Raw genomic sequence first — 24,671 nt, forward strand, 5'->3', positions numbered from 1 at the left:
TAACCGAATGACCGAAATGTAATGCTATCAATTCACATCATCATGTTTACTTTATTGGCTTTTGGATTGAATCAAGAGCAAAACAAATTTCTGTGAGTAAAAGCATATTTGTATATATAAGGTGTCCATGAGCAGTATCAGAACTGTTATGTGAACTGACAACACAAATCCTGTACATACCATTTTGGCACAGCGAAGTGTAGAGTGTGCTTTATAGAATGCTCAGTAGGTCTGCGAGACAGGGGAAGGTGTGAGGCCACAGTAATTGCAAGAAAAGCGATTGTTTACACTGAGCATGCGCTGTTGGCCCCAATGTTTGTCTCTGTCTTTGTGTTTTCTACTGGTATATGCGCAAATTTTGAAGCCCGTTTGAACTGGCCTACTTAACTGTGAGTGGGATTAAAACTGGGAAAAGTTATGTATAGAGGGGTCTTTTCCTCACTAGCTGCTTGCCTGGTTGTCCGTAGAGTGAGCCACTCAGTGGGCTCGCGTTTGAAAAGCCAGAGGCAGGGAATTTATCATTATATCTCTGTCCACAAAAGCAAAATTCAGCAGAGAACTGAGGCATCTGCCAAGACATTCCAGGAGACCCCTTTGAGGTCCTCAGCCTTCCTTTTCCTCTGTCTTTGCTTCGTTCGGAGGCGCTTGAGCATGGAGAAGACATTCTTCCTTCTAAGTGTCTGTGCTGTTGACTGATGGAGTCTTGGGTCCATAGAAGAGTTATGTCTTCTAATATTTTCTGTCTTTAAGTGGAAGACAGCTGTGTGAAGTGATTGCTGCTTGAAGTTTCAGTACCACAGGTCATTAAGTGTTGTCTCTGCTCTCTTGCCCGTGTGCTTAGGCTGTTTCTTAAATTGCATGTCAAGTGGTCAAACTGGTTTGACTCTTCTTGTTCCCAGACCATCTGTTTCTCTTCCTAGACCTTGGAAGTTAACTAAGGCAGCTGGATCCCATTCTGAGTATCCAGGACCCCTCTAAGCCTTGACTGAGCAGTTGTTGAGTTAGGCACCAAAGAGAGTTGTTGACCATTGGAACCCTGGCTAGGCTGTGTGCCTCTTAGTTCCCCGAGGACAGCAGGACGACCAGTAAAGAACAACCGTTAGAGACCAAATACAGCCTCATTCCTCCTTGGAGCAGCGTTATGATCTACAATATTCCTATTTTCTGATTATTACTGTCCAGTTGGTACTGTTACTGTGTAATTGGTAGAAATAATACTTGCTTCTGGAATTTAGACTTAAGACACAGAGCGATGCCTGGTTTTAGGCATTAAAAAGTACAGTGGGAAGGTGCCTTAGGAAGATGGCAGATGTGAGCTTTGATCAGAAGAATGAAGTTTGCTCTAGATTTGCCCATGCATGGCTTTTTTAGCACCCTGACCTGCTTCCTCAAATACTGTCTCCTTAAAGCGTCTTTTTGCTGTTGGATTCAGATGGTTCCCTTCTCTTGGCATTCTTCCATTTTTGATGAGCCTTCTTTCCCCCAACTCCTTTCAGATTCTACTTCTCTTCTACTTCCTCCATGCTCCCCAAGGGTTCCTACTACTATCTTGACATGCCAATTACACGCTCAGTCAGTACACCTCCAGGTGGGACCCCCCTCTCTTGTTGATAACTTCTCCCAGATGTCTGCATCTGATTCTTAATGACATCTTAGTGCTTCACGTTAGCAAAGCCCTTTGTGCTTCTTAGTTGTCTCTTGGTGGAGCTCCTGCCCCAGAGCTGAGTTGGCTATTTTCCTGTCTCCATCAGTGTAATTGTTGTGCCCAAATTCTGAACCCCAAAATCACCAAGAAGCCCATTTCGATGCAAAAGCAAAGAATCTTTTATTGTAGATGTTTAACGAGCTAACCCCATTAGCTCGGGCCCTTCACCCCGCCACCATGGCAAATGGCTGGAGAAAAGACCGCAAGCAACCTTGAGGCAGGGATCTTAAAGGGCAGCGTAAGGGGAGTGTCTAGGGGTATGAAACAGTCTCAGGATTGGTGTGCTTCCAGGTTTGGGTGACCTGCCCTGTGTTGATTGGTCAACTGGTTGTTATGGCCCATAGGCCCTCCCAGGGCAGTTCCTATGCTCTGCATGTCACTGTTGTGCACTTGTCTGTAAAGCACACCCAGAGTCGTAAAGCACAGCACTGCCAGCTAACTTCTGATTGGCTCCTTGCCACGAGGAGGGCATCTGACCTTAGTGACCAGGACAGGAGCGGCAAGGTCATGCAAGTACATGGTAGCCTGTAATGGCTGCTAAAATGGGGGACTGGTCACTACATGATGTTAGCTGTGTTTTCCTAGATTCCCTTCATTATGATACTGCAAAACTGGGATCCCCTTTGTGGGGGTGGGGGGTACTGAGGCTCATTAATAAAACAACTTAAGAAAGGATTCAAACAGAAGCTCAAGGACAGGTTTATTAGGTTTTAAAAGATAATCTCTAGGTCAAGCAAACTACAAATCTCTATATTTGCCTGGAGGAGGAGGACAGAGAAGGGGGTGAGCGGGGCCATAACATTTGAGTTAAGCGTGTGTGGGGGTCATTTGGCCCTGTGGCAGAAAGAGGGGCTTTAGAGGAAGAGAAAGAATCCCAACATGTTAGAGCATGCTCAGAACAGAGACAGGAAGGGAAAGGCATGGTCTTCTGAGAAATTCAGGAAAGCAGACAGACTTTCAAGGCCACATGGTTGCACCCCTGAAAGGGACTTCAGTAAGGGCTGGGAATTCTGGGAAGGAGAAATACAGTATCTCATTAAAGGGATGATTATTCCACCTATCTCAGTGGAATACAGTTTAAGATGAACCTGCCTTTCTGAGGATAGTTCTTTAGCCAAGCCATGGGCCCTGTCCAGATGTTGTCACAGTAGGACTCCACCAAGGCTAGAGATTATATCCTCTTGACCAGATGAAAATACTTTTATTTTTGTAGCCTCTACTGTTGCTGTGTCAGTTATGTAGGTTTCTTTTGTTCTTTTTCCTTTCTTCTGAAAAGTCCTCAAACCTAGGACTTTTCCTCCATGCTAGACATGTACTTTACCACAGAGATACATCTCCAGTCCAATTATGAAGTTAGAATAAATTACACTTATTTGGTAAGTATGTGCACACACGTGTGTGCCTGCACGCGTGTGTCTTGTTATGTGTGTGTGGGTCAGAGGACTACTTTCAGGAGTCGGTTCTCTTCTTCCATCATGTGATGCCTGGGATTCAACTCAGGTTTTTAGGCCTAGGGGAAAACACTGTTAGCCACTGAGCCATCTCATCAATGCCCTACTAGGAAGTTTTATTAAAGATGAAAGATACTTATTACTAGCTGATTTTTTTTTTTTTGGTTTTTATGAGACAGGGTTTCTCTGTATTGTTTTGGAGGCTGTCGGTCCAGCCTGGCCTCGAACTCAGAGAGATCCGTCTGCCTCTGCCTCCTGAGTGCTGGGATTAAAGGTGTGTGCCACCACCTCCTGGCCATTACTAGCTGATTTTAAGTTAAACATTTTAATACTGAGAGGATCTGTACTAAGAAAAACAAAACACCCAACCCCCAAACCTACTTATTAGACACATAGGAACCAAAAATAGTTTCAATGAAACTGATGTGAACTAAAGATGCTGTCACAATTGAAGAGGAAAAAATAGAAGTGTGGTTTGAAGGGAGTGAGAATTTTGTTTGCGCACCAATTTCCTGTTTTCTGACTAGACATGCAAATAGTATAAGGTTAATTTTACTTTAAAAAATTCCTGGCATTATATGTATCTTTCTGTTATTTTAAATGGTCTGAAAGGCTCAAACAGTGTTGAAGGAGGCTTGTCATCTCCGTGTGCATGCATACTGGCCATCATTGCTGGGATTGAAAAATCTATACATGTGAAATTTAATTAAGCTCCTCTTTGTTCTATAATTAGGAAAATTAAACCCAATTCAGTCTCAGAAGAGGTCTCTGGAAATGCCTGGAAGTTCCTGTGCTCATGAGAATTGTGCTAATCAAAACACAATCACGTAACTTAAGAGGATGGCATGCAGCAGATGGTGGCTATGTTTGGGACAGGGTCATTCATAGTCCTTGCATGGTTGATGCAAATGTCCCTTTCATGGCTGTGATAACAATACTACAACATGTTTGCTTTTTGAAACAGGAACTTTGGTTTTTTTTTTTTGTTGTTGTTGTTGTTTTCAAGGCAGGGTTTCTCTGTGTAGACCTGGCTGTCCTGGAACTCACTCTGTGGACCAGACTGGCCTCGAACTCACAGAGATCCTCCTGCCTCTACTTCCTGAGCACTGGGATTAAAGGCATGTGCCACCACTGCCCATCGATACAGAAACATTTTCGTAATTAGAATTTTTAATTTCATCAGGACTTGGAGTTTGGTGCTTTATCAATAATTGTTGTAATTGCTGGTCTGTCTTTGGGTAAGTCTGGAATAAGAAAGAAAAACTGCATATACAGGACAGGCGTGTCACATAGGCCTTTTAGGTACAACGTTGAGGAGATGATTAATTGTCGTCTTAGAGGCGCACCCCACATAGCAGGCCTTCAGTTCGAGGAAGACAGAGGAAGAGGGAGCAGAAGGGGTAGTGCTGGGGGCGTGACTTGTGTCTTGACTTCTTCACACCCTCTGCTCCCACACCGTTGAGCAGGCTGAGCAGGTTGCCTACATACAGCTGAGCTGTGTCCCCCAGAACCTCTAGCCCTCGCTTGTTTCATTTTCGTTTTCTTTAGGCAATCAGGTTGATCCCATAGGTCTCATTACTTCTAGCATTTGGAAAGTATATGAAGGTCTAGAAATCTAAGAGTCGCTACACTGAGGTTGTATTGTGAGGGGCTTCACATAATCCTTCTATAACTCTCCGAAACTTGTCTCTCTTCACCGGGTGGTTTTTGCCTTGTCCCATCCCATTGTTCAAGATCATCCTGGGATGTGTTAGCCGCTCACCGCGCACTGTGACTGGGCCCAGATCTTTTCTCCGTTGACTGTTACTTTTGTACACTTGAGGCTGATTTTCTGGGCCCCTATTTTCTTGTTTGTAAAATGGGAGCAGTAAAATATTTCCCTCAAGTTTAAGTGTGAGCTTCAAATGGTATGACTGAGCTTTGTATATTGGGTGATTAAAAAATGCCAGAGCAGTTTATCTCCTCTCCCTTCTCTGCTTCATATTTCCTCCCCCTCCCCCCCGCCCCACCCCTCCCCTCCCCCATCCCTCCCCTCCCCTCCCCCTCCCCTCCCCTCTCCTCCCCTCCCCTCCCTCTCCCCTCTCCTCCCCTCCCTCACCCCTCCCCCTCCCCTCCCCTCTCCTCCTCTCCCCCTCCCCTTCCCCTCCCCTCCCCCTTCCTTCCCCCTCTCTCACGTTTGTTTGTTCTGTGGACATGAGGGTTTGCTGCATTGCTCAGGGTGAGACTGTCCTGCTTCAGCCTCCTGCCTGGTAGGGGCTGCAGGCATTCACGGTGTGTTACAATTTTCTGCTTCAAATGATTGATTTTAAGTTTTTGGTGCCCCTGTTGTCCTATGGGTTGGATTGTCTAGGAGCACTGTCCCCTCCTGTCTCCCAGAAAGGAGCACTCTTTCCCCTCATGTGGTGGGGTCACTGTAAATTGTTGTCACCATTTTCTTTACCTTTGTTTGTTTGTTTGGGTTTTTTACTTTTTTTTTTTTTTTTTGAAACATGATTTCTATGTGTAGCTTTGGAGCCTGTCCTGGAACTCACTCTATAGCCCTGGATGTCCAGGAACTCACTCTGTAGCCAGGGCTGGCCTCGAACTCACAGAGATCTGCCTGACTTTAGTTCTTGGGTGCTGAGATTAAATGCGAGTGTCACTACCAGCAGAGTTTGTTTTGTTTTACTTTTTCTCCATCTTGTTTGTGTGGTACCTACTTGATCAGAAGAAATTCTTTGTTCCTCCATTTCACTTTTAGAAACTAAGGAGGAATCTTTTCTCAGCCATAGAATAAGCAAGATTGATCTTTTGGGCAAAATTGCTCCCTAAGAAGAATATATATATATATATATATATATATATATGTATGTATGTATATGTATATGTATTTATTGAGGGGGAAGGATGCAAATCCTAGCCTGGTTCCCAGTGGCTTATCTCCGTCTGCTCACAACTGGGCCATGATGGCTTGGAAAGGGAAGGACTCTCACTGCTCCAAGCTTTCCTTAGCTCCCAGGCCCCTGTGATCTTTCCTGGTTGCCCACCTATGGTGAGAAGCATTTCAGCCCCTGGTGCCCTCTGACCTCCATCTCCCACTGGTTGTGCCGGGCCTGGAGTGGTTGCTTCTCATCCCCCTCTTTTCCCTCAGGCAAGTCTGGGGTAAGAGGGACTGGAGTTTGTTCTCAATGGGCCTGTGTCTTGCTCCGTTTCCTTGTGGGCAGGTGTAGGAGGCAGAGAAGACGAGGGGAGCTCTGCACATCGCCTCCTGTGAGATTAAGGGTTTTGCGTTCTCTGTCTGAGCAGTTACGTGTAGTCATAATTCTCTGCCTGGCGAGCTTCATGATCTCAGTTCCATTCCTGCTGCTGTGAATGGGCAGGGTCTCGTTCTTCTTTATGGCTGTCCAATATTTCATCATGCGCACGTATGACGTCTCCCTTATCTGCTATCAGCAGATGTTTTGCATTCTCTGGCTATCACGGATGAGACTTCAGTGAGTATGGCAGGAAAGACCTCTCTTTGAGCCACTGATTTCTTGGATATAGTGCTGGGATTGCTGGGTTGTAGGTTAGATCTGTTTTCAATATTTTGAAGATACTGTCTTTTTGTAAAAATCTGTACTGTTTTACACAATGACTGGAGTCCCGACATCAGCGTGTGGGGTTCATTTTGTTTAGTCTTTTTGATAATAAGCCTTCATACTCCAGTGGCTGATGGTTCATGGTGGTTTTGACTTGCCTTTCTTTGGTTAGTAGTGATGTTAGTGGTGGTGGCGGTGGTGGTGATGTTAGTTTTGTTGGTGGTGGTGACTGATATTGGTGGTGATGTCAGTGGTAGTGATGCTGGTAAGGGTGGTGATGGTGGTGGTGATAGTGGTGATATTAGAGGAGATGGGGGTGGTGATATTAGGGGTGGTGGTGATGGTGTTGACCCTAATGATACTAGTAGTATGCTTTAATATACCTGTTGGCCAATTGCATGTCTTCTTTATAAATAGTTATTTAAGCCTTGTCCTTTTAAATTACTTTCTACATTTGTATGTGTGTCTCTGTGTGTTTGTGCATATGTGCATGTATGTGCACGTGTACATGTACGTGCAGAAGTCACTTCCTTTCTCTACCAGGGATCAAACTCGGGTCATCGCTTGGTGGTTAGCACCCTTACCCGTTGAGCTGTCTTGATAGCCAGGTTGCTGGGTTTTAGATTAGTTTTTTTTCTCCTGTTGAATACTTGGAATTTTTTTGTGTATTCTCGATGTGAACACCCTGTCAGAAATATAGTTTGCAAATATTCTCTTCGACAGGACCCACGTTTTTGTTGGCTCTCAAACTCATATAATTTGTGGGGAGGATCGTTAAGAAACAGTGCACAAAAGACCATTCTTCTGGATTCTATAGCGAGATTTGTTGCAAGCACATTGTTGGGGCTCTTCCCAGGCTTTAAAAGGAGCCCCGAGGCTTAAGATTCCTTAGTTAGATATAACTTGTTTCTGTTCCAAAATGAAAGGTAGAATAAAGGGCCACTTATATACTGCAGTGTGTGATTGCTCCAGGCCTTATTCTCAGAAGCAAAGATTTGGAAAAATGTGCTGCATTGAGAAGTTTTGACACGTAGCTGGGAAGGCACTAGGGATGGAAAATGGTTTATACAGTTTAAACCCAACTACAGTCCATGTTTTTTCCCAGTTTTCCATTTGGCAATAATTTGTACAGTAATTTAGTACTACAAAGTGACCTTTGACCAAAACCAATTAACTTTTGAGTTTCTCTCCTAGAAGGCTGATTTATACAATTTTAGAAGCATTTTCTGAGAAATAGACTAAAATTTCCATGGTAATTATGACCTTGAGATATTCTGGTGTCAAAGAAGATGCATAATCCACTCTCCTCTGTCTGGTAATTACGTTTTCATCTTTACCCCCTCTCCGAATAATCTTCCTATCTGTTTCCTTACTTAGAAAAAGAGTTCATCAATCAGAGATTAGAATAATCTCATTACCTGTGGGAATTCCTCTGGCGGCTCCAGGCTTTAATGCAGTTGTGAGGGAACTGTTACCATCCAGAGCACCACTTAGGGACCAGATGGACTCCCTGGGATCAGCTTGCAGAATGCCAGGGGAAGCTCTAATGACACAGAGGAGGGAGCATGGAGGGAGCCTGGGCTGGCTGTTAGCCGAGCGCTTTTCACCTTTAGGAGTGGTGTTGTCTCTTCTCTCCTCTGATTTCCTTTTCTTGTAAGAGAAATGAGGCTTTAAGATGAACAATTACGTTTGTTCAGTTTTATGAAAGTCAAGGAAAAAAATCAGAGAACGTGGCTTATTCTGTGTGTGCATGTGCATATGCGTGGAGGTCAGAGGTCAATCATAGGTGTCCATCTTGATCTCTCACTGGTCCAGAGCTCACTGTCTTGTCTAGACTGGCTGACTGATGAGCCTCGGGTATCTTCCCGACTTCCTACCGTTGTAGGTGGGATTACCAGCATGCACCATCATGCCTGCCCCACCCCCTAAGGTGTGATCTGACCATCACATCCTCGTGCAAGTGTAGCAAGCACTTTACCCAGTAAGATATTGCCCCATCCTGCCATTTTGTATTTCTAACAGAATCCTTCCTGAGGGAGCTCAGACCTGGCAATACCGAGTAGGGTGTGGACAGCTGCCATTCAGGCTTTCCAGTTTAGCTGGGACTTTGGCTTTTGGCTATGGCTTTCCGCAGCCAGATTGCCCATTGTTCAAGCAGACAGCCGAGCACTTGATGATTCTTGCCAAATTTGTTGTCACTTCTTGAACAAGGTCAGAATTTGAGTCATGAGCTAAGTATGAGAGTCACCTTCTCTAGCCCAGTTAAACCCCACTGTCATGGAAGGACAGACACGTACATGTGTGGAGGTCCCACATTTCTATGCTATTTCAAACCGCTTGCCTGGTAGAAAGTTGTTGAGAAAAGTTTTTCTTGGATTTTCATGGACTGTGTGAGGCAGAACTTTATAGAACTTGTTCGTGTCTGCAATAGGTCAACGGCTCCTAAGGCTAGTTTAGGGGAAATGGAGTTGAGGGCTGGGGAGATGGCTTGGTGGGCAAAGTATTCATTGTGCAAGCTTGACAGCCTGAGTTCAGATTCCAAGAAGCGACGTCAAAAGCCAGACAAGCAACGCTTGCACACACCTGCCATCCCAGCGCTCCTATGGGGAGATGGAGGTGGAGAGGAGAATGTCCAGAAGATGGAGGGAAAGCTGGCTGGCTGCGCGCAGCTGTGAGAGGTCTCTGTATCAAGGAGGAAAGCGTGGAGTTTGCTATTTGCTCTGACACACATGTGGAAGTCACTTTCTTCCATACACGTGCGTGTGTACACACACAAACACATACTCAGAAGATCGAGGGGGGGGGGACCCAAACAAACCAAAAGCCAAACTTGAATGTTTGCTTGACATGTCCATGTGTTTGCATTTAGTACGGTTATTTTGGGCCGGTGGGGGGGAAAATAGAACTATAGCAAGAATGAGTGGAACACAGAGGAGTTTTGTGTCCGAGTTCCTGTGATCTGTGTAAGAGGAAGATATTTTTTTTAAGTTAGATAAAAAATAATTGATACATCATGCTACAGCTTTCACGTAAAACAAATGTCTGCTTGTGGGTTGTGCTACCCATGGATATTTGGTAAACACTCCTGTGGTGGTAGTTTAAAAGAAAATGGCCTCCAAAGGGAGTGCCACTATTAGGAGGTGTGGCCTTGTTGGAGGAAGTGTGTCACTGTGGAGGCAGGGCTTTGAGGTCTCATATATGCTCAAGATACATCTCCCAGTGAGACAAAAACAGACCACTTCCTGTTTTCTGTGAGTCAAGACGTAAGGACTCTCAGCTCCTTCTTTAGCGCTGTGTCTGCCTTGCTTCCCACCACGGTGATATGGACTAGGCCTCTGCAACTCATCCGCCACAGTGAAATGCTTTCTCTATAAGGCCTGCCCTGGTCGTGGTGTCTTTTCACAGCAGTAGAAATCCCAACTAAGCTCCTTAAGCTATAACCTTAGAATACTTTTAAGTACAAGCGGTAAGATTTGTTTTAATACGTGTTTCTTGACGCGTCTTTCCCTCATCAGCTGGGGCAGTGGTTCTCAACCTATGGGTCAAGAGCCCTTTGGTGGGGAGGGGTCACATATCAGATGTTGACATTACAGTTTATAACGGTAGCAGAATTACAGTTAGGAAATATCAATGGAATGACTTTCTGCTTGGGGGCCACCACAGTATGAGGAACTGTGTCAAAGGATTGTATCGTTATAAAGACTGAGGACCCCTGAGGCATTCTAATTGTCAGATGATGTTAGGCACAGTTAGGTCACTTTAAAAGAGATGCTATTTCCTTCTGGGGAGCGCTGATATTTTCAGCTTACTTACTCCACCCTGTGCCTTAATTACTGAAGTGTAATTATAATAATTAACATTTTCTGAGCCCCTTTACAAGTGCCAGGGGCTGTGCCTGGTTTCTGTGTAGTTTTAATTTAGGCCTCCTGACACCACTGTTACTTTTGAGACTCTTCAGGATTAGAAATCCATTGGCACTGCAGATGGAAAGGTGTGGGTTCTCTGGGTTCAGACTCTTCATCTTTCACCGAGCAGAGCTCGAGGGACCTATTGAAGTCACCATCAGTGGGCCCTCAGCCGTGGCCATGCAGGTGGCCTCTCGCTAATCTGCCAGTCAGATCTGCCAGGGGTCGGTCCTTGTTTTTAGGAGCTCCCCCAGGTGATGCTGCTCACAGACAGGTTGGTGACGACTACTCTAGTTCAGTTCCCTGTTTTCAGAATTTGAAGCCCAACAGACTAGGTAGTTGGAAGCAAGAATTTAGCCCTTGATCTTGTATAGCTCCCAATCTCTTAATTATTACCTGTCCTGACAGTAGAATCCAGACACGGGGAACTTCATTTGAGGAGTGGCTTACCCCACATTATGCAGGCCACTTGAGTGAGGGTGGTAGGCAGAGCTTGTTGTAATACGATCCTGTGCATATTGGATGAAATAGCACATGTGACTCACACCTTAAATTATAATCCTGTTTACTGTTCTCTATGTATCATCTCCAGCGATGGTTTAGGTTGTGGGCCTCTCTCCTCAATGGGTTGTTTCAATAAATAACGACAACATACCCAGGGGAGATGAGATTATCTATTTTCCCCGAAGAGATGGATGCAGAGGCTACATGTAGCATCCTGCAAGGTGTCCCTCTAGCTGAGAACAGAGTGAAGTGTTCTCAGTCATGCTTTGATCTGTTGCCATGGAACCACATAACCAGCTTTAGTTTCCAAAGCCTGCATGCCTCGTATTCAGAGCCCACTTGAGGGTACATTCTGGTAGCTGGACTTTATTCAACCCTTAGGCCGGAGGATCTGCACCTTGATTAAAGGACAAACTGCTCTTCTGTCATTGTCTTAGGGACGTGCTCTGAACTTCTTTCTTCTTCCAGCTCTGAACACACATTCCCTAAATCTGGGGGGTTTGGGCTTTGCTCTTGAGTGTTTTCCAGTATCTTCTCTTTAGGATAATGGCTTTGGGAGTTTCCACGGTTCATTTTATTTCTCAAGTCCATTGGTTTCTTTTGAGCAGTCGTTTCTAATTTTCCCTCTTCTGATTTATTGCCTCCTCTTCAGAGCAGTGTGCTCTTGCCTCACTCACCCAATAGTATTTAAAGTCTTTCCCAAGGTCCTTAGAGATTCTTTAAATGACCTTTCTGTCCTATGACTATGGGGTCTGCATTATGTTTCCTCTGGGGCCAGTGCTCTCATTGTATTTGGGATTTCCTCAAGTAAGTCACAAGCTCTGGTCTTGTCTGTTTATTTATTTATTTGTGGAACCGCCTTTGATCTCCTCTGCAGTTGTGGAGTCTCCAAAACAGGCCTTGCCTTAAGAAGCAGACTGACTGACTCTCCATCCCTGGTGATGTCATAGAAAGTGGTCAGACCCTCCGAGGGGAAGTGAGGATGGTAGGGCGTTTCTAAACAACTTTCAGTTCCTCTTTAACACCACACGGACACTCCCGAAGTCACAGGGCCCATTTTCTCTGCCATGGCCCCTGGCTTCTAAGAATTGTCTTTTTCTGGGAAAATGAAAGATGGGGGATGCAGAACTGGGAGCTCATGACACTGTTTGCCTTTGCCTCTTGTCTCATCAGCAGAGACACACCATGGCTCCCCGCATGCCCTTCACTGGCTCTCTCACCCCCTGAAGCTGCAGTTACTCCTGTTTGGATCCTTGCTGTTGATGTGACTTTTTCCCCCCTCCTTTCCAAGATTTCCTCAAACTTTGTGGTTCACCAAGTGCCTTTTTTCCTGTTTATAGCATGGTTTGTTTTATTTGAAAGTTCGCCGTTGTTTTAGCACCGGGAGGGTGGGAGTTGCTTTTAGCTTCCCTGTAGCCTCCAGCTAGAAGATGGCCTGTCAGCTGTGGGACTCTTGAGTGACAGGAATCCTTTCTGTATTTCAGCATGAGTTTTGGGCTTCTCTGGGAACTTCCTGTCAACACACTGGGCCTCTTTACAGAAGGGGGAACACACAAGATGAACCACCTACAGAGGGGCCTTCTCTTGTCTCCGCCATTATGCACCCCCAGCTTCGTGTCTGTCAGCCCGACTTTGATTTGTTCCTGTTGGAAACTAGGTGTGATGTGAGAGATTCAGGGGGAACCACAGGCATCTGTGGAGATGTCTCTGGAGAGATCTCTGTGGGTATGTCTCTGGAGAGATCTCTGTGGGTGTGTCTCTGGAGAGATCTCTGTGGGTGTGTCTCTGGAGAGATCTCTGTGGGGATGTCTCTGTGGGGATGCCTCTGTGGGATATCTCTGGAGATTATGTTTCAGACAGATTTGGGAAGTTGACTGAGGGATCAGGAAAGGAGAAGGGGTAAGTGTGTGGCTGGTTCTCCGGTTTCTGCCCTGGCCTGGATTCTTCAGTTTTCTAAGTTGAGTATTTCCGGTATATACACTGTTCCTCTGAGCGTGTCCTTATCCTAGCTTCACCCCTGAGGGCAGTGCTCTCAGGGCTTTCAACACTAAGCCTGATCTGGTGAAGGGGGGAGACCCAGCAGCACCCCCTCCCCAGTGTCCTATGGATCTTTTCACAGGCTTCTTCCAGGCCCATGGAGGTGCAGAGGGGCGAGCAGGAAGCCCTCTCCCCCTAAAGCCAAGATCAGGAGAGGCGGGTAGAGCAGGACGCGGTGTCTGCCATACTACCACCTCTCTGTTCATGTTTTAAATTCTCGTGTGGCATTATTTAGTGTGTGTGTGTGTGTGTGTGTGTGTGCATGTGTATAAATGTTTGTGTAAATGTGGAGAGGTCAGAGGACAACTTAACGGAAGCTGACTCTGTTCTTTCATCATGTGGGTCCTGGGGAACCACACTTAGGCTGTCAAACGCAGCAGCAAGCATCTTTATCTGCTGAGCATCTCGCTGGCCCCTCTCCATTTGGCTTTGGAGAGGACGGCTAGGGCGAGAAACAGACAAACGCCACTGATGCACGGGAGGCTCTGCTTGGAGCCAACAGTGGAGTCACACACTGAACGGCCACTGCTGGTGTCAGTCAGCATAGCCAAGCCAAGGTCTTACTGAAATTCACACGGTACATCCCCTGCTAGCCTGCTAGGTACGGGTACACCCTCGGAAGAGGAAAAACAGCAAGCGGATGGATGGAGCCAGGGGGAAAGTGTCATGGCAGCAAGAGGGTTGGTGGGGGGTGGGGGCGTTGGGAGAGCGGGTGTGTCATCCAAAGCCCCCATGACAGCATGGGTGGGGTGAAGCTCAGCTGCGATGGGAAAGAGGACTTGGGGAGGGCTCCGATGTGTTTGGGAAGGCAGCGTAAGGACTGTGGGAGAGCTTTGCTGGAATTACTGCAGAATAATATTTTTATAGGGTGATGATGCAACAAACACACACAGGGCATGCTTGGGCAGAAAGGGAACACAAGATCCTCACTGCAGCCTTTGAAAGGCAGGCGCTCCTCGTTGCAACACGGAACCAGGGCTGCTGCGTTTTGGGTTTGGACTCCCTGCTACGTGCACATGCAGAGGAGAGATGAGGACTGGACCCCCAGCCCCGTTCTATGGAGAGAACCGAACCATCCCTGCTTGTCATCTTCTCAGAGAGGAGAGGACTCAAGGGTAGGTCACCCGGTGGAGGCAGGAGAGAGGTGTGCATCTTCACAACAGGTCTGTTCTGTAGTTAGCTCATCTCTGAGTCTTAAAAGAATTGGGTAATTGGGCTGGGGATTTGGCTCAATTGGCATAAATGTCTAGCCTTGCACGCACTCGGCAAGGCCCTAGGTTTAATCCCCGATACCAATCAATCAACCGGCCAATCTATGATAATGGGATAGGATTCTGTTTAGTCTGTTTTCCCTGCTTTTGTCCATTGAGTTATAAGACTGGCTCATCAGGGATGGCTCATTAGCGCCATGATAATTGTTAGTTTTGGCCGGCACCGGGAAGTTTGTATGGTTTTGCCTGCAGCTGAGTCCTGGCGTGTCTGTTGCGTTAACAGTAGCTATCCTTGTGTTGTGGGCACATTTTAACAACTGGTTCTAAGCTCTGGGCTTTCTAATTGGTCTATTTATCAGAATGATTCTAATTTGAAATAATAGTCTTTAAAAAGAGCATTAATTTAAAAAAATGGTATAAATGTATAGTGTGAAAGGAAAAGAGACTAATTAACCTTAGCCCAAGCAAGATACTTTCATTTATAATTTTCTTTCTAAATTACACACATAAAAAGCTCCCCCCAAACCAAAAAACAGCAGACATCCCATCTTATTTGGCTGAAAATGAAGGTGGTAGTTAAAGCCAAAAATGTATTTTAAACATGCCTTGATGAGAGACATGGCATGATGCCCGAGCTTTCTCTGGAAGCAGAGTGACCTTAGATGGTTTCATAGACACCTTCTCGGCAGGTAAGATAAGGAAGTGAGTCTATCTCCACTTTGGGTTCAGAGTGTCTGGAGCTGTCCTCCAATAGGTAAGAATACCACTATCATATTGTGGCATAAAACAAACTCTCTGAGCACTAATTTGCCTAAAAATGCTTTTTTCCCTTGCTGTGTGGAGTATTGAATTCAGAACCTTGTGTGCTGTATACCCAGACACCCCCTTTTTTGTTAAATAGCTGGCTTTTTAATTTTTCCAGTGTGGATTGCAGGGCCGTGTGCATGCTTAGGTATAAGTTCTATCACTGAGTTCCACCCTAGCCCTGTGTGTATTTTTTTTCAAGGCAGGTGTTTGCTGAGTAACCCAGGCACGCTACAAACCTCTGATTCTCCTACCTCAGCCTCCTGATTAGCTGGGACACAGCTCTCCATAATAATTGATTATGACATTACAGTTAAGATGATATTAATGAAGTGATAGTTGCTTGTTTTAATACTTGAGATTTAAAAAAAAATCAAAGCAATGACTTTGTAACTGCTCCCGGGACCACTTTTTGAAGGACGGGCTTCTAAAACCAAGTATTCTGCTAATTAATAGTTATCAGACTGTGTGCTCTTACTGACTTTAATTATGGACCATCTTAGGAAACAGGAGCCACGGTCTAGATCTAGCATGAGACAACCCCCTGGAGAAACCTAAGCCCAGTAAAGTCTGCAGGGAACAACTGCATTTCTGTCATCTGTTGCAATTATTTCCTTTCTTTTCTAGACATGTAAGTAAATGTTAGTGATGGTGGTGGTGGTGACAGTGGCAGTGGCTGTGTGTGTGTGTGTGTGTGTGTGTGTGTGTGTGTGTGTGTAAGCTGGCTGGTCACTTTTTGTCATATAAGAAGCCAAGAGAGTGAACTAGAAGTGGGGTTAGCTATAAACACCCCAATCCTATCCTCTGTGACATACTTCCTCTGGCAAGACTCCACACATCCTAAAAGTCCATAAACTCCCCAGACTGTGCCATCATATGAGGACCTCAAATACATGAACCTATGAGAAACATTTTAAAAGTTCCAGCAGATATTGTTCCCTCTCACCTAGAGGGTAGCAACTGTCAGTGGGGAGTTCATTGCTCGAGGTTCACACAGGTTCCTTGAGTGAAAGCCAGGCTTTTAATACAATTAATTTCTTGGTGCTACTGATGCCCAGAGGCAATCTCAGAAATAGACTGAGGTAGGGGTGGGGGCCAGAGGAGGTTGAGTAATGATTTGGTAGTGCACACTGTAAGTTCGTGTAGTTATAAACAGTTTTCCATGTTCCATGAGCAGTGTCTTTTTAAGATGGACTGTTGGAATTGTGTAATAAAGAACCTGCTGTCATCAGCCAGACTGCTTAGATTGGCATACATTCTTGTAAAGCTACTTCAGGAAACTCCAGGGTATTCAGTTTGTGAACTGTGACATTTGGGGAGGGGGTGGCAGGGGTAAGTATCTTAGCACCTGCCATTTGATTACAGATGTTAGTTTACTTGAAGAAATGATTTCAGTTATTTCTCATAGTCCTGGTGTGGGGTGGATGAGAACATTTCATGGCTTTGGGAAGGCCTGGACTGTGGTTGTTGGCTGTACACTTGTAAACCAGAGCCATTTCCTCCTCTTGGGGAGTCATTACTTGGGTGTGTTTTGTGTTAGAAGAAGTTGGTCTGGATCACTGATTGTTCCAGAACATACTTCCTAAGGTTATAAAAATGTGTGCTGCTTCCTGGGCTAGCTTCCTCTAAGCTCTTGACTTATTCCTTTCATGGTAATGTGGAGATAGAAATGGACGCCTAAAGGAGAGCCTGTGGTCCTCTTCTGTGTCAGAAAGAGTCATGTTCCTGTACAAACGTCTTCCAAAACCAGTGAGATCTGGGGCCTCGTTATCTCCACTTTACAAATCTGTCCAGTCCTACCAATGATCAGAGTAGCTGCCTCGCACCCTGGTGGCAGCTGTGTACTCAACAAATAGTGTTTGTCATCTTTGTTTTGTTTTTCTGTTCCTGGTATATAGTATCTGGTTAGCATATCAGATTGTGAAGGTATTTGGGCCAGCTTCTTTCTCCCATCCTGGTGAAGTGATGTTACCTGTCCATAGGATTGGTGTGTGTGTGTGTGTGTGTGTGTGTGTGTGTGTGTGTGTGTGTGTGTGTGTGTGTGTGATGCGAAGGCCAGAGGAAGGTGCCCTGATCTACTGTTCTCTGCCTCAGTACCTGGAGAAACAGTCTCTGGTTGAACTTGGAGCTATCCTCTTCTGTCTCGACAAGCTGGTTAGTAAGCCCTGGCAATCTGTGTCTGTCCTCCATGTGCTGGGGCTACAGGCACATGCATAGCCACACCTGTTGACATGGGTGCCTGCGATCTGTGATCTCTACACAGGTTCTCAGGCTTGAACAGTAAATACTCATACCCACTCAGCCATCTGTCCAGTCCTCTTGTTTGCTTTTCCTTATTTCATCCTGAGATAGCTTGACACCCCGATGGACATTTCCTTTTGTTTGTTTATTTGAGCTCACAGAGATCTGCCTGCCTCTGCCTCCCAGGAGCTGAAATCGAAGGCGTGGGCCACCAAGTCTATCTGGTGTGTGTGTGTGTGTGTGTGTGTGTGTGTGTGTGTGTGTGTGTGTGTGTGAGTGTGTGTGTCTGTCTGTCTGTTGTTAATGATTAAACTCATTAGTAATAAACTCCAAGTTACCAATGTGCCTCAGTGTTGAATTAAGGAATTAAGGAAAAAAAAATAGAAACCTTCCCCTTGGTGTCATTTAATGAAGAGTGAGCCCAGATTTGAATTCTCTTCTTCTTGCTTCCCATGTCTTCTGTCTGTCTGTGAGTCTGGACCTGTGCCTGCCTGTTCTCCAAGCCAGCTGCTGTTTCTCCATATGGCCACCCCCTCTGTTTCATCCTCCCCAGTTTTTGCTGGTGTAAACTTGCCTCTTAATTTACTCATTTATTTTTGCTTCAGCCGTTCTGAGGTGTCTATAGGGACACATCCTTGTGGTTTTGTTTTTCTATATTTTCTTGAGACAGGGTCTTGCTTTGTGGCCTTGGCTGGCCCCACAGTTCCTGTGTAGACTGGCATGGCCTCAGATCTATGAAGCATCTCTGTCTCCGTCTCCCAAGCGGAGGGGTTACAGGCATGCACCGCCACACCTCATGCCGCCCTCACGGTTTGTGTTTGCATTTCTTTTCTCATCTGTTTTTCATGCACTTGTTGCGTGTGCCTTTTATTTTATGTGTGTGACTGTCTGCCCGCATACATGTTAAGTGTAAACATGTATGTTAATGCCCACAGCGGCCAGAGGAGGATGCTGGATACCCTGGAACTGGAGTTACAAACAATTGTGAGCTGCCGTGCGGCTGGGAACTGCATGCAGATCCTCTGCAGGAGCAGCCAGTGCTCTCAAGCGCTGCACCCTTTCTCTGTCTAGCCTCCACACATACCGGCTTTGAAGACGTTTCTCTTGAAATCAGTTTAAAACATTGCCTTGATGGTTTTCTTGTTACTTTTTTTATTTAATTATTTTAGGGTTTTTTGTTGTTTGTTTGCTTAATTTGCTTCTTGAGACAGGTTTTATCTGTGTAGCTCTGGCTATCCTAGAACTATGTAAAACAGGCTGGCCTCAAACTCACAGAGATCTGCCTGCTTCTGCCTCCTGAGTGCGGGGATTAAAGGCTTTTGCCACTATTCCTGGCTACTTTTTAGCAATTCCTTATATGTATTTTGTGTACACAGCTTTTATCAGATGTATGACTTACAAAGAAGTATTTGTCCTAGCCTGTGACTTGTAGTGTTTTTGTAAAGAAAATAACGGGCTCAGATTTAGTGGGAAGGCAACATAATTTAATAAAAGGGGTCGTGATTCAAAACTTAAGAATGCAATAACAAGAATTCCGCAACGCACCGTAAATGATACTTTAAGTGATTTTATTTAGTCCCCATGACTAAAAGGCAGTGTTTTAGCAATCCGTCATCATGGGGTGGTCAACTGATTGTTTATACCACAGCCTTATAGCATTCCCAAGGATGGAGCATGTGTGTTGGTATATGTGTGTGGATCTGTGTGTGGATATGGGGGACAAGGTTAATATGTGCATTCACAAGTGTGGGCACATCTCCTGCATTCAGAGGGAAGATAGTAAAGCTAAATACCAGCTTTGGATAGAAAAAAGACATAGGACAAAACAGACGTGATACAGGAGGTAATACGTGAATAAATATGGCTAAGGATTTCTGTGGAATCCTGCCTGATCATTCCAGGAAGACCCAGTTTGGCCTGGGCCATTGTATACCTTACTACCCATCAGCTGGTGTCTTACAGCTTTGCAAAGTGCTCAGTCTGTCTGGATAATAGTAAATGATTAAGTAACCTACAGTCTTGGTGCTAATTGACAAATTTACCTTCAATTCTTTTAAAAGCTCCTTTCATTCTTTATATTTAATGTTACCCAAAAGATTTCCTTTGCCAGAATAGGTGTGTATGGTCGTTGGTGAATATCAGAATAAGATAAAGTGTAATGCCACCTATTTAAGAGTTAAGTCTGAATTCTAGGCAAACTTAAGAGTCTAGCTTTCTTCTTGGACATAAAAACTGCGTAGCTTAATTGTGTAGTCTGAGAAACGTTGAAAAACAAACCCTGATGCATTTAGTTTTATGGATCTGGCTTGCCTATGCCTCAGTTGTGAATCGTGGATGTAGCTGGAGTTTGACTATTTGACTTCTCCGGAACTTTTGGTCTGGCCCAGAACCAAGTGGCGTGTGAGTGGGCCGGCGTCCAGCAGTTTGTTTCACTAGGGAAGGGAGTGAGGAGGGGCAGGAGTAATACTATAGCCAACTGTTCATCAATGGAGCCAGAGGCTTTTGGGTAATTTATGTGTAGGGTGGAGATCGGGTTTGGACATTAGAACTAAGTTACATAATTATGCTGCACTGACTGTACAGCTAGTAATTTGTGTTCACCCAGTTTGGGAAGAAACAAGTCATTTGTTTAGACTCTCCTCGGGTCAGGTTACTCTTTCCTTAAGGGTTCCCGTTTCACCCATCCCACCTGGCACTCCCCTCTGATCTCCTGTTATCCTTTCTCCATCTTTGTTACCAAGGATCCTTCCTTTCCTCCCATCTCCAGAATAGGATATTAGTAAGACTTTATTTTTGTATAAATGTATTTTTAGTTCATTCTTTTTTTTCATGTTTACTTAGATCCAAGCTGTGCAAAGCCTATGACTTTGTTATTTTGAATGAAAGCCACAAGTTTGTTCTTGATGACGAAGCATCTCTCTCCCCTGGAGGGTTAAAGTGTGATTTTTTTGCCTCTGTGTGAAAATAATGAGCTAACATACAGGAGAGGGACTGGCTAAGAGACACTGGGGCCACCGGGCAGGAGCAGACAGGCATTACAACCTTGGTGTAGCCAGCTACTCTATTGTGTGGTGAGTACCCCAGTGAGGCTGAGGGGATTGGACTGACAGTGTTTAGTTTGAAGACAAGTGGTTTCGGCCCTATCCAGAAACCCTTACAGTGGGAGATCCTTAATATTTAAGACTCCAACCCTACTCTGAAGCCTTCCCATAATCACAGGCTCTACCTGTCAGGTTTCTGTTTATTTCTGTTTCCTTAATTTTGCTGTTTATTTACTCTCTTTTTTTTTTTTTTTTTTTTTTGGTTTTTTACGAGACAGAGTTTCTCTGTATTGTTTTGGAGGCTGTCGGTCCAGCCTGGACTTGAACTCACAGAGATCCGCCTGCCTCTGCCTCCCGAGTGCTGGGATTAAAGGCGTGCACCACCACTGCCCAGCAACAATTTTGCTGTTTATTATTGGAAAGTGGGAAGGAACCAGGGAGGATTGCTGTTAAGAGAAGCTTTTTCTTTTGCTAGCCGCTTTGGTTTATCCCCCGCCAGTCGCCTGGGCTCTGCCGCGCCAGCCTGGTTCTAGATCCGCATCAGTCCCAAATAAACACACAGGAGGCTATATTAATTATGAAGCTGTTGGCCTTGTTTGTCCCTTACTGGCTAGCTCTGCCTTAAGTAATTACCCCATAATTGTTAATCTAAGTATGTTTCTTACCGGAGAATAGTTCCCGGCTTCTTACCCCTATGGCGTCACATGTCGACTCTCTTGTCTTTCTCCTTCCCAGAGTTCTCCTGGACTCCTAGTCCCTCCTATCTAGGTTTCCTATAGGCTCAACAGTGCTTTATTGACAAATGCACAGGACTTCTCCAACATCTCCTCTTTTCTGTTTAAACAAAAAGAAAGGTCTTAACTTTGACATAGTCAAATCATATATAACAGAACAGTTATCAAGTAAGAATACAGTTGTAATATTTTGTCTATCAACATTTAGCAAGATTTAAAGAAAATATCATCCATCCCATCCTTGTGAGTACAAAGTCCTATATGCAGCTTTTCTTTTATCATAACTAAGGAAAACTATAATTATAACTATCTGTCCAGCTCCATCAAAGACCACAGAAGGATAATATATAAACACTAGGATTGACAGAGACATCTTACTGCCTGGACAGTCACCCGAAGTTCCTCTGTAACGTTGGGGCATCCATCTTCAGCCCATAGGCCACAATGTATCCAGAAGATTTCTCAGCAAAGCAGGAAATTTCAAACTGTCCATCTGCGTTGGCAGTCTGTCAGTCATTTTTCTTTGTCATGCAGCAAGTCTCGTAGACTCTTCATCAAGCAGGAATCCTGTAAGACTGAGTTCAGTAGTCACTTTCCTATGGGTCCTGCATGTCCAGATGATACAACAACAGTCAAACAATCTAGGCAAGAGCAGTTTCTTGCCCAAATGGCTAATCTTGCCATGTTGAAAGCAAACTTTATAACAGGTTTCTTCGATGCCCATCTTCCTCTCAGACGTAATTGGTGCTGCCAGGAGCACACATTTCTCATTGTCAAGACAAACCCTAAACCATTTTAAATGCCATGTTCTGAAGGTCTTTGAGAGGTTTGAAGACTGTCTATCTCAAATATATTTCTGTATATCTAGAAAACCTAACTTACCTAACTATAAGTTCTATTGTAAGTAACTATCTATAGTCTGTATTCAATTATGTATTACATTTTAAAAGATCAGTATAAGCACAATACTTAATCAAGAGAAATATACATATCACAAAATTGACCTTGAATTTGTATCAATAAATGAAAAACAATACCCATACCATAATTCCCCTTTTTACCATTAAAAGAAGATTGGCTGTGATCACTAGCCAATTATAAACAATCCCATTTAAATGAAAACAAAGATTTATAAACAAGATGGGAATTGGGACGTCGCTCATTCCAAACTGCTTCCTGCTGGAAGGGGGCGCTGTTCACACCATGGGGATCATGACAAAACTCAGAAACCTGTATAAGTCCATATTTTCGGGGTCTGTAAGACTGCATCATCTTCGCTGTTTCGATTGTTGGAACACCTGGTCCACTGCTTCCGGGGGTCTTGGTTCGTCAAACCACAGAAGCCTGGAAGGAATCCTGAGCTTTTCATTTTCTGTAGAAACATAAATAAAAACTTCTTTTCCAAGTAACATATCCTTATACTTAAATTTTGAAGTCAAGGCATTTTCAAAAGATAGAAGTTGGATTAATTCAGCAGCATTTATAATCAAGTGTACTTTAGCAGCTGTTCCTTCCTTAGCAATCAAAAAACTGAAAAACATAATAGCGTACAGTATCCAGACTCTCTGTGTATTTTCCATCTTTATGTGGCTTATTTATTTATCTATTATTACTTTATTTATTTTACTTTTAGTTATTTTTCTTTGAGACAGGATTTCTCTTTGGAAATCCGCCTGCCTCTGCCTCTGGAGTAAATCCTACCAGTGTGCGCCACCACAACGCCGGCTTTTTTTATTTATTTACCACTTTGTCGTTTCATTTTCTCTCTCAATCTCATGTATATTTTTAAACACACTGTAAACCTTTAGAGGTTTTGTTCATCCAAGTCTGACTTTACTGTAAATCTTTATGTTTTTCTGGCCACGTGTCTTATCTGTTAAAACTGCGGCTGTTTTAAACTGCCGTTTCAAGATGGCGGGCGTAAGCGTGACTCCAGCTTACCGCCTCAGTCCATGCTGACATCCAGCAAATGCTGCCATTTCCAGCTGTACGTACACCCCTTTCAATCGTTAGCAGAGTCTTTTAAAACAACCTTGCTGGCTTTTTTTTTTTTTTTTTTTAATGCCGAGTCAGGAAGACTCCGGTAAGCGAGCCACGTGAATCTCGGCTTGTCGCTAGCAAAACACCTGAGAAAAATGTTGCTACCAAAAATCTGTGCTTCTCTCCATTCTTCTGTTTCTAAAATTCCTTTAAAGCTTTTGTTATTTTGCGTGGAAATTCATGATCCCACTCCTGACACCATTATGTTAAGAGAAGCTTTTTCCTTGCTTGCCGATTTGGTATATCCCCTGCCAGTCGCCTGGGCTCTGCCGCGCCAGCCTGGTTCTAGATCCGCATCAGTCCCAAATAAACACACAGGAGGCTATATTAATTATGAAGCTGTTGGCCTTGCTTGTCTCTTACTGGCTAGCTCTGCCTTAAGTAATTATCCCATAATTGTTAATCTAAGTATGTTTCTTACCGGAGAATAGTTCCCGGCTTCCTACCCCTATGGCGTCACATGTCGACTCTCTTGTCTTTCTCCTTCCCAGAGTTCTCCTGGACTCCTAGTCCCTCCTATCTAGGTTTCCTATAGGCTCAACAGTACTTTATTGACAAATGCACAGGACTTCCTCCAACAGATTGCAGACCCAAGTTTCTTCCTAATTGAAGTGGTGTCTGTCTGTCTGTCTGTCTGCCTGTCTGCCTGCCTGCCTGCGTGCGTGCGTGCGTGCGTGCGTGTGTGTGTGTGTGTGTGTGTGTGTGTGTGCACAAGTTTTTAGCAAAAGCCTTTTGTAGAAAGAGTTCAGTGTTCTATGCTGTTTCTGGTGTGTTCTTTTCCTCTCTGGCTTGGGTTTTCCCCCTTTGTTTTGCTCGTTTATAACCAACTTGAATTTCAGACTCGGAAAAGAGACTCAGATTTTAACAACAAACTTGCAGAATTTGGAGAAAAAAATGTTTTTGTTGACTTTCTTGATGTGTTGAAGTAAAGTTCAGTTGGTTAGCAGACATTCCTGTTAGGTCATTCAACCTGCCGGGTATGTAGGGTTGTCAGAGGAAATATTACACACAGGGTTTTGCAGCATGGCAATAGTCACTGGAGAGTCCCAAAGTCACCCGGACCTGAAGACCCAGTGTGGCACAGAGGGCGCCAGTTTTCTGCAGTGCACATTATACATTACACACATCACACATGACTTCACATTATAAAGGGTTAACCTTGTGCGGTCACTGATGTCCAGGGCCCCCCACCCCTACCTAGCTCTGGGCCGCTCTTCAAATTCTAGCAGTCTTTTTCTAATATGCCCTATGAGTATGAGGTTGAGTATGTTCTCCTTCCCTTTGAATATCTAAGAAAATCCACTTGAGCTATTGTCCCTTCCCCTGGGGAATGGCCAGCACTTGGCTGACTCTGTACCCCTGCTCCTCCGAGCTCTAATTCTTCTGCAAGCTTCTCTCGCTCATCTTGCTACCACCCCACCTTTTGCTGTTGCTTCAT

The 24,671-nt window shown here is 44.6% G+C and overlaps 1 protein-coding gene across 4 annotated transcripts in view; it reads left to right on the forward strand.

Moving 5' to 3' along the window:
• Tiam2 (TIAM Rac1 associated GEF 2) overlaps positions 1–24,671 on the forward strand; it is a 192,662-nt gene that overhangs the window by 29,609 nt on the left and 138,382 nt on the right. The window contains exon 1 of one of the 4 annotated variants that reach the window (XM_040728406.1): positions 14,066–14,277. The exons of the other annotated variants lie outside the window; for them this stretch is intronic. The gene's annotated coding sequence lies outside the window, so the exon portion shown is untranslated. Of the gene's footprint in view, positions 1–14,065; positions 14,278–24,671 lie in introns of those variants that run through there. 4 annotated transcript variants of the gene reach the window in all.

This window comes from Mesocricetus auratus, unplaced genomic scaffold, assembly GCF_017639785.1.
Source record: "Mesocricetus auratus isolate SY011 unplaced genomic scaffold, BCM_Maur_2.0 Super-Scaffold_100018, whole genome shotgun sequence".
Taxonomy (NCBI): domain Eukaryota; kingdom Metazoa; phylum Chordata; class Mammalia; order Rodentia; family Cricetidae; genus Mesocricetus; species Mesocricetus auratus.